A 12,475-nucleotide genomic window follows, 5' to 3' on the forward strand; every position below is an offset into this window, starting at 1 on the left:
ATACACTAATACTCGTCCTCTACTATAAATTATATCAGATAGTTTGTCAATTATTGAAATCGGAATAGCTTACAATGCATTTCGCAAGGTAATTTAGAGAGTTCTTTTGGGAGCAGAGGCGATACGAATCACATTACAGCTTGCACGAATCTTTTCGGTGCGGCAAATGGCATATGGTCACGAAATACTCCCTCCAGTAAGGTATCGTGGAAAATTAAACAAATAGTACCAGTCTTAAAAAACATCAGCTGAGTCACTTTAATATGCTGGCGTACTCAGGTATGTGTAGGGCGAGGGGATGAAGAGGATTTTTGTCCACCCAATACACCCGGCATCCCTTCACCATTATGTTGACAGAAGAAGTGGGCTCATTTAAAGTCAAAGTCGTTTACGTTGTCATCCACGGGGCCTGAAAAATAGCGAGCCTCAAAACTTAAATGATAGGCTACTATTACTACTTGAACCATGGATCTTTCGACTTGGCGCGTCTGTGGGTCGCAGTAGTCCAGGGGTAGAGCGTTGCACTACTGACCGGAGGGCCCGCGTTCGATTCTCGGGCAAGCTTCTCTGGGCACCAGCAGCTCTACCGAAACTATATGATTTTTCGGGTACCAGATATTCCTGGGAAACGATAACCGGCGCAGGGAAAGGAACTGGCCCCCCTACCCTCATGTGTGAATTTTACGCGTCGTCGGCCTTAGTACTGGGTGAACTCTACCATCACCTACCAAACCGACCTTCGGGTTGATTACTGTTTTTATTTACTATTACTTATGATTGAGGGTCGTGAGCCGACTCATGATAACTACTTATACTTGTATAACACGCCACTAGGAGATATAGAAAAGCAAATTACATTAAAATTTTATTAACTGGGTGTTATTAATTATTACCAAGGTGCCGTTATAACCTGAGTCCTTCTGGTCAAGCCCGACTTTACACAATTGAACAAATGAACGCTCCATCCCAATTCAAAGCTACAATTGTAACATGAAGATTCTTTTTTAAAAAAAACATCGAGTTTCATCAATATTGATGGGATTTTAAGAAATGTTATCCTCGCGTGAGTTGAAACGAAAAATTGATCATTAACAGAAAATTTACAGCGAAGATCTGACACGAAGGCCATCGCTTCCTGCAATCCAAGCGTTCCAACTTTCTCGAACAACTTCTCAGGTTATTTAATTAATGCGTTCGAAAGATACGACCAGCGTAATTTTCTTTAAAAGAGGAAGCCGATCGATAAACTAAGAGAAGTCGTTTTCACTTACGGAGACAACCTGACTTGATTTGACCCAAAATATTCCCAACGTTGAGCATGATGCGACGATTCATCGAACCACTCGACATACTTTGTAACGTAGTCCATGAACTGCTCCTCAGTTTGCCCTTCGATTAACCTCGTACTTTTTAAATAAGAACGGAACAGGTCTTAAAAATATTCAGCAGGACTCTTTTATTCATCCGAACCTTGTCTTACGCATAAAATACCTGAAATTTCGATACACATTGAGGCCCAACGATGTTGTGGGAACGACACTAGAGAGGCCTCAGGTGATTCAAGGGTAAAGCGGCTATACGTGACCCATTTCAGAGTACAATACGCACCTTATTTACTGAATAAAAAATATACCACGCCCCTTTTTATTTATCTGAAATGGTATGCGAAAAATACCCTTTTCAGTGATTCTCGTATAAAATTCTTTTATTTTCTCCGTGTTCTATATTAATAAACAACAATTTAATTTTTTTTGCCTACTTTACAGCAAGTTGGGTGACCAGACGTACCCAACGCATCAATGATGACAAAAAGAAACAAGCTAAATAAGTTGTTCATATGTATCCGGAGACTTTGAGCAAGTTTCGACGCTAATGAGAATGCATATTGCTTACTCTTATCGTGAGTTATAATTTGAATTAAAATAGAGTCATCATGTTTGTTCGTACTTTATTGTTGATAAAGCGATTATTTCAAGGCCCAAAAATGAAGACCACAATGCCTATCTATAATAGATTCCTCAAAGCCAGATTTTTAATCTAGTCACCCTAGTCAAGAGCTAAAATTTAGGTTAATACTCCGGACAGCATAGTTTTAACTTTTATTTTAAGCATCTGATTTCTCTGCATAGCTAAAACCGTAACCCCTATGCATTGAACGCATGATTATTCCTTTGTCCAATATGTCCCCTTACAATAAAACTAAAATTTCCCATTTCTACCGAGGATAGAGTCTGTTTTCCCACCAAACAAGATGTTGGATCGATGTTTGTAGCCCGTTAAGTATGTTATGACGACATAATGACATTTACTTTTGGTAAATATCAATATGCAGTGCAGGAAAAATTAAAAAAAAAAGGTGGATTAAAAAATGCATGAAAGATAGTTGCGCGTAGGGTAGTAATCGAGTGCGCTTTTCAAGTGTTAATTCAGGTTTTCAAATTCCCAGTAGTTGTATTGTTGCGAGTACATGCGCGTTCTACTCGAGGTCTGCACATAATGTTTATTGTGAATTGAATCTTTAACTATGCAGAATACTAAAACAGCCAAGGCAGATTCATCAATTGATTCTGTAATTAACTGAAACATGAAGACACTGAATAGAGTTTTTCAATTCTTAAGTTTAAAATTCAAAATAAACTCAATTGCAATAAATTTCCATTTTTCATTCAATACATTCATCGGAAAAGACAACCTTTTCCGTATCGTCATGATTATCTATCACTAAAATACCATAATATCTAAATGGTATTATACGTGAATTTGGCCTTACTAGTTGATTAACTTCCAAGGTAAATAGGATTATCTCCTATTTTTGAGTGCCCTCGTAAATCTCAAGAATAGATGATTACCTGTGCTCCGCCACCATTATGCTTCTCACGAACCACTGCGTTTGTATATGTGATATATGTTCTTCCAATCATCACATAATGACAAATATATTTAGATATTTGACCCCGAAATATTTTATTGTCACTAAGCGCCAACCTCAACTCCCAAACAAAACGGAATAAAAAAAAATTAAGCATTGCCTACGTATATTACGCATTCAATGTCCTTAATGTTGTCTTTGTGTTGATTACACGTAGACTAAGGCAAAACTATTTTACGCTTAGATGCTGAACATCACTACCTTTTTATTACTAGATTAAGTATATTCTGCGGCACAGGCAACCTTCTGTGATTTCATTCGAAAAACAATTATTCCTCCCATTCTATGGCACGAGAGTTCATCTCCCTTCCCCTTGAGAGTCAGGGAAAGTTATCCTCCTCAAAAAAAGCAACGATAAGACGCCACCATCCTCGGAAATAATCGTCCAATTACTCTTCTTCCGAACGTCTCGAAAATTTTCGAGTGAGTCCTTCTGACCTTCCTTGAGCATCACGCCCGCGACCGCGGTATTCTCCGTCCCAAACAGCTCGGCTTTTGTTCGCGCGTGTCACCAGATCCTTCGCCTCAGTGAACGTATTTCGCACTTACGTATTTCAATCTTCACCGTACGATGGACGCCGTCTTCCACGACGTCGCCCGCGCTTTCGACCGCGTATGACAAAAGGGCCTCATATACAAAATGCACATCCGCGATTTCCCCCCTCCCCTTCCCCTTCTCGTCCGAAGTTACCTCTCCGATCGTATATTCTGCGTGTCGTTGGGTGATTTCCTCTCTTCTGTAAAGAGAACCGAGGCGGGCGTGGCGCAGGTCTTTCTTATCAGTCCTCTGTTATTCAGATTGTACGTCAACGATCTGCCATCTACACCTCACACTTCCCTTTACATGTACGCCGATGACACTGCTATCGCCGCCACATCTCAAATACGCTCCGCAAACACCAGCCGACTTACCGCACACCTTGACAAACTGCACCGGTGGACACGGACCAGGAAAATTCGAATTAATCCTAACAAAAGCCCACGTATTCATTTTTCCCGCAGACGAAAACGCATATCCCACATTCCTCTTATCTTCCAGCAACACATTATATCGAGAGCTTCTTCGAACCGATTTCTTGGGGTCATTCTAGATAACCAGCTCACTTTCCAGCCGCACCTCGACCTTTGCCGTCAGAAGACCCTGGTCGCAAGGCGCCGTCTCGGCTGCCTTTCCTCCGTGATTTCTCCTCTAGGTCACGCCGACAGGATGCGACTTTACAGGTCGATCACTCGCCCGCAGTTTCTGTACAATTTCCCCATGTTTGCCATACGGAAAACGCCCTGGCGTCACCTCGAGACCATCCAAAATAAGGCTGTTCGGGCGCTTCTTCAAGTGAGTCGATTCACTCGAATGGCTGACGTACGAGCGGCGCATAAATTCCCGTCCGTCGCGGAGTTTATTCGCTCGCCAGTTGCGCCATTTGTCTGGAAGTCCGCTGTTACAAACCATCTGGTACTAAAATCCCGAAGGAAAACACACGTATACACTCCTAAAGATATTATTCGCCTAGGAGTCTGTCCTATGTATTTTCATTTTCTTCATGGCAATAAGCCGCTTCACGGCCCGACGGGTCTCATCCTCCGTCCTCCGTGGTATTTTGGTATCGTTTTATCCGCTTGCTACCACCCTCTTCCCCTTGCCAAGATGTTATTTCCCGCTATGGGAAATGAGCGCTCCTTGCCTCCGCTCTATGCTCTCTAGAGTCTAGGTGGGCAGTTAGTGCTGTTACTGACGTTCTTATCTGTACTGGTTGGTAAAAAGCCGTACCCTGTCGGCTTTCCTGTCTTGTTAGGTTAAGATTGCATATTTTATTCCTAGTTTTAAGTTTCACCTTCTCTCAAACCACTCTTCCACTTCAGCCATGTTTCTCTCTTTTGATGCCATGCGTGTCTTATGTAGAATGACCAGTAAAGGTGAGACTTCACTCATCGGGACAGTTTATACTTACCCGTTCGGGTAGTCAATGAACATTTCGCTCACAAGAATTTGATGGTCTTTGAAAAGTATTTCTAAGGCAGTGGTGAAGAAACCTTTGCGGTCATGTTACGTCACCATCAGTACCTCACGGAATACTCACTCTTGTAAGGGTAAGTATAGCCACATGCTGGAGAACGCTCGATCCAGAGAGGAACGAATTGGCCCATCATCATTCTATATATATGTGACTGATTGCTAGGGCTCAGCATTTCTTGTCTTAGGACTGGTCATTATTAATACTTCCGCCAAAAATATAACTTCAAGTTTTATTAAAAACGATCATTCATTTTAAACTTTTTCCCGCATATAAACATCCTTAACAAAAATGGCTTAAACCTTTCAATAAAATAAACATTTAGAGATCACTATGCTGAAAAATAAAACCAAAAATGAAGTGTATGAAATTGAGACTATTTCTGTTTGGGAACTCTTCCTCATTGAAATCTGAAATTAATGAATTTTAATAAATTCCCTATCTCAGAAATGCACCATACGTATGGTTAAAGTACACCAGGCGAAATAAAAGTGGATACCGGGGAAAATGTATAAAAATGAAACAAATAAAATGCTGAGGATTATAAATATACCGATTTTTACCCGTTGAAGTACAGCAAAGACATACGATCGCGTTAGTTCTGACAAAATGTCATTTTCCTCATTCAATACCTCCTTATAAAATCATATCAATACTATTTTATAAATTCATATTTTTTTAAATATCGCTATCTATTTACCAATACAAATAATGATTTTGGAGATGTCCAGCGTTTCCGGTCTGTAACGACTAAGAAGGTCTTCGATAAGTCAATATATTCAAGGTGTACCCACGCACTACTTGATTCGCTACTTTAAACTAGAATTTTTTTTTAATTAAAAAAATCAAGCATAGTTGTACTGAGCAGAGGGCCCGAGTTCGATTTCCGGGCATGATTCTTGGCACCCAGCTTCGCCCGAGCTGTGTGATTTTTCAGGCACCAGACCTTCCAGGGAAACCACGTGTGTTTAAAATTCACTGATACGTAACCAAGTTTTGAGCAGATTCAGATTAAATGTACCTTATATTAAATCAGGTGTACTAACATGGCTTGTTGTGCAAAGCCATGCTCTCATAGCACGGCACAGCCGAGAACAGCGAACCTACTAGTAAGTGCAGTAATACGAACCTCGAGTCGTTTACAATCCGCATTACGATGAAGATTTATTAACAAACGACCTAGGCATAATTTCTCCCATGAAAAGACTCATATTCGTGAGTCCTGGATTTAAAATGTCGAAGTGTTTCAAGAGAAAAAGCTCGGATGCCTAATCTATCCAAATCCTGGGATTGATTGTGAAAATTATTTTTTTGATGTTTATCTATTTGCGGTATTTAAAAATAGTTTTCTGTAAAATAGGTCACGCTAAACTCTAGTATGATTTTAATATGATTCAACAGGCGATATAAGATAAAAATTGAACGACATTCAAGAGTAGTTCTCATATAGTAGCATCAAAATGAACTACAGCACGCGCTTAAGTCAACCTGATATATGGGAATAATTTTCTCAGAAAAACTGGGACAATTACGTATATGTCCTTTAAAATATTAAATCTCCATTGATCACTAAGGATTTAGAAAGCTGGGACAATTATTTCAGGTTGTCTCTGATAAGGTTCGTTACACAATCACTTGAAAAATATTATAATTTAAGATAAAGGTGATAATTTTTCACTTACATGATACATAACAATGTTTGAAGAAGTTCACTAATTTTAGGCGGATTTTTTTATACCCTTTTTCGTTTGGTTTATCTATAAGTACGTCGTTGTCTCCTGCTGAAAAATTAAAATTGCCTTAAACATTTAAAAAATCTTGGACGGTGCCGATTTATTTGAATTGAATCATCCAACTGGATAATTGACTGTTCATTTGATCAGAAGTAAATTAGAGTTTTACATCTACTTTCACCGTCAAATTTATTGTCTTGTTTAGTGCAGTGGAGACATTGCAGGAGGTCAATCCCTTGCAGGCCATGGAGGTAAACCATTGGACATACAAATATGTAACCAAAGAAATATTTTTAAGAGTCTACTTGTAATTAACCAGCCTCGGAAAAATTCAGTGGATTCTCCTTCACATGACAAGTTTGCTATGTCGGCATGGTTTGATTGCGAGTTGATGATGATGTCATTTCTCCTCTTTACGCGGTTTAGGTTAGTTCAATACGAACTTCGTATTAATTTTACATTTGCTTCGCTAGAACATGTTTCCTCAAAAAATCCGCTATAACAATTTATTACGTCCAGTGGAGATGAACCTTGATCAAAAAACTTTTCCTTGCAATCTAATGTATCATATTTTGGATTTCTAACAAACTTTTCATTAAGCTACCATTTTCTTCCCATTTTTTCTTGAATAAGCAGTGAAACCGACTTGCACCTCCGACGACCGTCGGAAAGTCGCAAGAAAGAAATTCTTTGTCAGATAAGCATCACAGTGTCGGTTAATAATTAACCGTAATTCTAGTTAAATAATTGAGTGCTCATGACTAAGCCCTTACTATGTATGCCTTCCTTAGGGAGCATCTCTAAAATTTCAGGGTAGAGACACCATTTTTTTCATAAGGACATCAGTTCCTTTTTTTGTGCCAGCCTCCGGTAACCCAGGAAGATCAAGGACGCGATCACGGATCCTTGTAGTTCGCTCGCGTTTGAGCTATCGTTATCAGAACGATGGATAACGTAAACGCTAACACCGTTGTGCACATCTCGTCCAACGGAAACTATTATAACACGATTCCTGGTTCTCCCTCGAAATATTGGAGTTGGGTCCCAAGATCTTAGGCCGTGCCACGTAGGAAAATCGCATTCTGGGAAGTGGTAGAGAATACGAAGAAAAAATAAGATGACCGAAGTTATGTTCTTGAACACTTTGATGGATACACTTCTCACTCATTCGTGTCTCCCTCTGCTCACATTAAAATTCACGCATCTTAGGTTTTTCGGCTGGAGACACATTACAAGGAACTGAAATGGCCACAACCCGGAGGCTAGAGTTCTAAGGTTTTGTCCCGCCGGTCAGTATCCGAACCCTCAATACATTAGCACACCACGCCATCACTGGACTTTTAGTTTTTCAAAATTCCATTTTGCAATCTATTCGACCTCCCTTCCATGACGAAAATGTCTGAAGCGCATGACACATCTCATATGTGTCACCTGGAATTTTTAACAAAAAAACCATTGACTGAATCCCGACGGTGATTCATTTAATGCGATCAAAAGTATTTTTTTGGGTGATGCGGCCGATATGCGCGCATCATAAACAGAAAATGGCATATCCAAATATTTCATAGTCATTACGAATGCCATTTACACTTCACTGAATATTTTCGCTAACGTTGGATCTCAATTGCTAATGTCATATACACTTATTTCAATCACAAACTGTGTTCATAATTGAACAATATAATAATTAAATGGCACATATGTTACCTGAATTTATTTACCGAAATCTTGTAGCAATCATTCTTAATGTATATGATTATATCTTAACAATCACCGGTTGTTTAAACATTATCAAATAAAATCACGTCATGTATCGATATTATTTAACCAAATAATCTACTGGTTAGAGTTATTTTTTTAAATCTGTCGTCGAAAGATTTAAATATAACACTTTAATAAACCTCATAAGTGTCCTAACTAGATTAATGGACATATTCGATTATGAAATTGGATGAATGATTAAATGCATACCGCATCACTGTTTTTTTTGGGTCTTTCCGATTAAAGAGGAGAATAATTTCAGCATTATTCATAAAATATTCGCATTTTCTTCATAAGTTTTCTTCGTCACCGTTTAGCCAACTTTTCAAAATGCAAGTAAAACGGTCGTGGGCAAAAGTCGTCTGAGAAGTTCCACTAAGCGCCAGAGCAAGCAGCACTAACCTCGAATGCAATGTGAAAGATGTCATAGCGCTTAAGCAGCCTCTCGTGGCAGGAGAGAAAACTAGTAGGAGCGCACTTTAATTCCCAATCCTTATTCGATTTAAAAATTATTATTACTTGGTAGTCTACCGTTTAAGGAAGGCTAAGGAGGGAAAAGGACTGAAAAATAATATCGTTTGCCTAATGGCACTACTAAAAAAAACAAACTGACATCCAAAATAACAAAAAGTCCCTCTTTAATTTCGCTAACTTCGGTTCCACCGATCATTCCTTCCAACATGCCCATATTTTCCTAGGCCTTCCTATTTTCCTGAAGTTCTCACCCCTACCACAGTGTTCAACATGTCATTGCCAATCAAAAAGCATTGCATCCATCTTTTCAACCTCGTTAGGATTTCTCCCAACAATCTCCTCTTCTTCCAAACCATGCCTATCACTTGACATGTTTTCCTTTCGGTCCATTTATCCCTTCAATCCTTCCTCAGGCCCATATTTCAAAATCTTCCCATTGGCTCCTACCATTCTGCTTCAATTACCATGTTTCCGAGCAGTACATAACTACGATCCAAGGCAAATTTTTGACGAGCCGTTCCTCAACAACCTAATCAAAGTCGCTGTTTTCGATTACTTCTGACTAACGGAAAAGAAAAGACTTTGTTCTTCCATATATATTTTCTTAATTTTTTGTCATAAATGTTTCAAATACAAAAGAACTGTGGAAGAACAAAGTATTTTCTTTTACGATATGAATAGCTTCCACAAAGTGACGCCTCAAACCATTCTATCCTTCGACTAGTAAAAGCTTCTTTTCCTTAAACAACTCTTCTTACATCCCAAACATTTTCAACATCTTGGCTCAAAACACTTCCGAGATATGTATACTGTTCCACTTGCTCAAGTTTATAAGAACCTATTTTAACATTCAACTTAGCCTTGGTGGTGAGAAGGGCGAATTACTACGTACATAAGGGATGATCAGATTGGTTTCAGGAAAGGGTGAGGAATGTGTGAAGCCATAGCAGTGGTAATGAGGTCACTAATTGAGAGGAGTGTAGAATACAATAAGAATTCATTTGTTTGTTACGTAGATTTCGAAAAGGCGTTCACGCAAGGAATTAGGCTTTTATCCTTGACGAAAAACCCCACTGCAGGAAAACACCCACACATGAAGGGGAGTTTGAAAAACCTGAGGATGGATGATGTTAATGTTATAATTACTAAATTTTTTAAAAAAAATAACAAATAAAAATAAATCAATGCATGAAAAATAAGAGAAAACCAAAATAAGAACTGGTATACACATATAAATGTGGAGAAAATTTAATCAAATTAAAATTTTTGATAAATAATACAGAAGTAAGAAATATTAAAGAAAAAATATTACTACAATACGATTAAGTGATATTTTTTTAATTTAACCATAATCTAACACAAGAAGTGAAATTTTAACAGGGATATTAATATGTGAAGTGGATATTTCTGATAGTTGTGTGAATAAGATGTGACCGTGAGCCCCGGAAGTGTTTTACTTGCAATTCTGTAATTGTAATGCTGTAATTTTAGGAGAGTCTTCTCTAAAGTTCTTTTAAATGATCCAATTGAAGGAGCTCCCTCGAGGTTAAACTGAGTTTGTTCCACTCGTGCAGTTATAGTAAACGATTTATTTTAGACGACCGTTCGATGCTGCGGAATAGCCAGGTTTTTATTCCCTCGTGTATTCGTTTTATGAACCTATTATTGTGTTTTGAAATATTCTAAAAACTAGTGAGGATCATTTGTGTTCAGAATTTGTTCAAGTAAAGATAGTGTATAAAGGTGACGTCTGTCACTAAGCTTTGACCAAAAAAAGTTTATTAATGTAATTTGTGATGTGATGTGATCAAACATGTATATGAAATATGAATCTAATGCATGAATTAAGCAAACACTGAAGTTTTAATGATAGTTCATCTCATAAATCTTAGTAAACTACATCTATGTCTACAACTAAATATATGTTAGATTGCAAATAATTTGAGAGACCTCGGTGCTGAAACATGCGCATCTGAATTTATTTAGTAAGTTACAACTACCATTGAATCGTCTTTCTTCCAATGATTCCCACCCAAACTCCATAAGCATTTCAGTGACGCTTTTCGTTTTACCGGTACAGAAACGGGCTCAAAAAGGTTTTAAAGGACTTATTAAAGCGATGCATCAATAGACTTAAATCTTTTCAAAATCAACACACAATTTATATGCTATTATACACTAAGAAAAAATCCTCCCCGGCGGGGAATCGAACCCCGGTCTCCCGCGTGACAGGCGGGGATACTGACCACTATACTACCGAGGACTGGTGACGTCTAGACAAATTCCTGGAAACTAATTTTTGTGGCTTTCTCATGCATGGGTGTAGTCCGCAAATTCATTATCAATGCGATTTTTTGGGTAGCAATAACAGATAAAGTTTTACCAACATTAAATAAGGAAAGTAGCGCCAGGATCTGTAAACACTCTTGAATAATCGTTGCCCACATTTCTGTCGCACAAAGTGGGGGAAACCACGTTTACCTCGCAAAACTGGCTATGAAAGTACGGTCGCTAAATCCGGGGGTACAACTGTAATTAATACTTGAGCGTGCGAGTTTTATTAGATGGAAAAATATAACTGCATGGCATGTGAAAGTGAATGCAATTGAGTAGAACGAATTATTTCCTGGACACTGAGGGTGGCAAGTGGTATTTTTGCTACCTATAGCCCTGCAGTTGCTCTCCCGTATTGTCCTTGGGAAGGAGTGCAAGTAGCAAATACTCCAGCGAGGCCCTGGAGGACTGATGTGGAGAAGGGTTTCGTGTGAGCAGCCGTTGCACACGAGTCAGTCGATCCTAAGCCCTAGGAGAAATCCGAAGATAACGGCGATAGAAAAAAATTTTCATAAGAAAAATCAGGAGTTTGCTAGTTCTGGCCCCTATTTCCCGAATTTTGTATACATGATCGAAGCGACCAATATATGCAGGAGTGCGAATAATGTCAGAGACCTCGGTACCGAAACATGCGGATCTGAATTTATTTAGTAAGTTACAACTACCATTGAATCGTCTTTCTTCTAATGATTCCCACCCCAACTCCATAAGCATTTCAGTGACGCCTTTCGTTTTACCGTAACAGAAACGGGCTAAAAAAGGTTTTAAAGGACTTATTAAAGCGATGCATTAATAGATTTATAACTTTTCAAAATCAACACACAATTTATATGCTATTATGCACTAAGAAAAAATTCTCCCCGGCGGGGAATCGAACCCCGGTCTCCCGCGTGACAGGCGGGGATACTGACCACTATACTACCGAGGACTGGTGACGTCTAGACAAATTCCTGGAAACTAATTTTTGTGGCTTTCTCATGCATGGGTGTAGTTCGCAAATTCAGTATCAATGTGATTTTTTGGGTAGCAATAACAGATGAAGTTTTACCAACATAAAATAAGGAAAGTAGTGCCAGGATCTGTAAACAAGCTGCAGGTAACAGGAGGGTCCCCCATGGAGAGACACTAGGGATGGAAGGGAAATCTTAAATAGATAAAAGGCACAGCAAACAATACTATGAAAAAGAATATGGAAACATGGAATATATATAGTATCCTCATTCTCTTTGCAA

At 38.7% G+C, this 12,475-nt stretch overlaps 2 non-coding genes across 2 annotated transcripts; both read right to left on the minus strand.

The window, feature by feature from the left end:
* Positions 1 to 11,100: 11,100 nt before the first annotated feature.
* TRNAD-GUC (transfer RNA aspartic acid (anticodon GUC)) lies at positions 11,101 to 11,172 on the minus strand. The gene has a single exon. It is a non-coding gene; the product is annotated as a tRNA-Asp (tRNA).
* A 927-nt stretch (positions 11,173 to 12,099) lies between these two features.
* On the minus strand, positions 12,100 to 12,171 carry TRNAD-GUC (transfer RNA aspartic acid (anticodon GUC)). The gene has a single exon. It is a non-coding gene; the product is annotated as a tRNA-Asp (tRNA).
* Positions 12,172 to 12,475: the final 304 nt, after the last annotated feature.

Source organism: Hetaerina americana, unplaced genomic scaffold, assembly GCF_022747635.1.
Source record: "Hetaerina americana unplaced genomic scaffold, ioHetAmer1.1.p SCAF_15, whole genome shotgun sequence".
Lineage (NCBI taxonomy): Eukaryota > Metazoa > Arthropoda > Insecta > Odonata > Calopterygidae > Hetaerina > Hetaerina americana.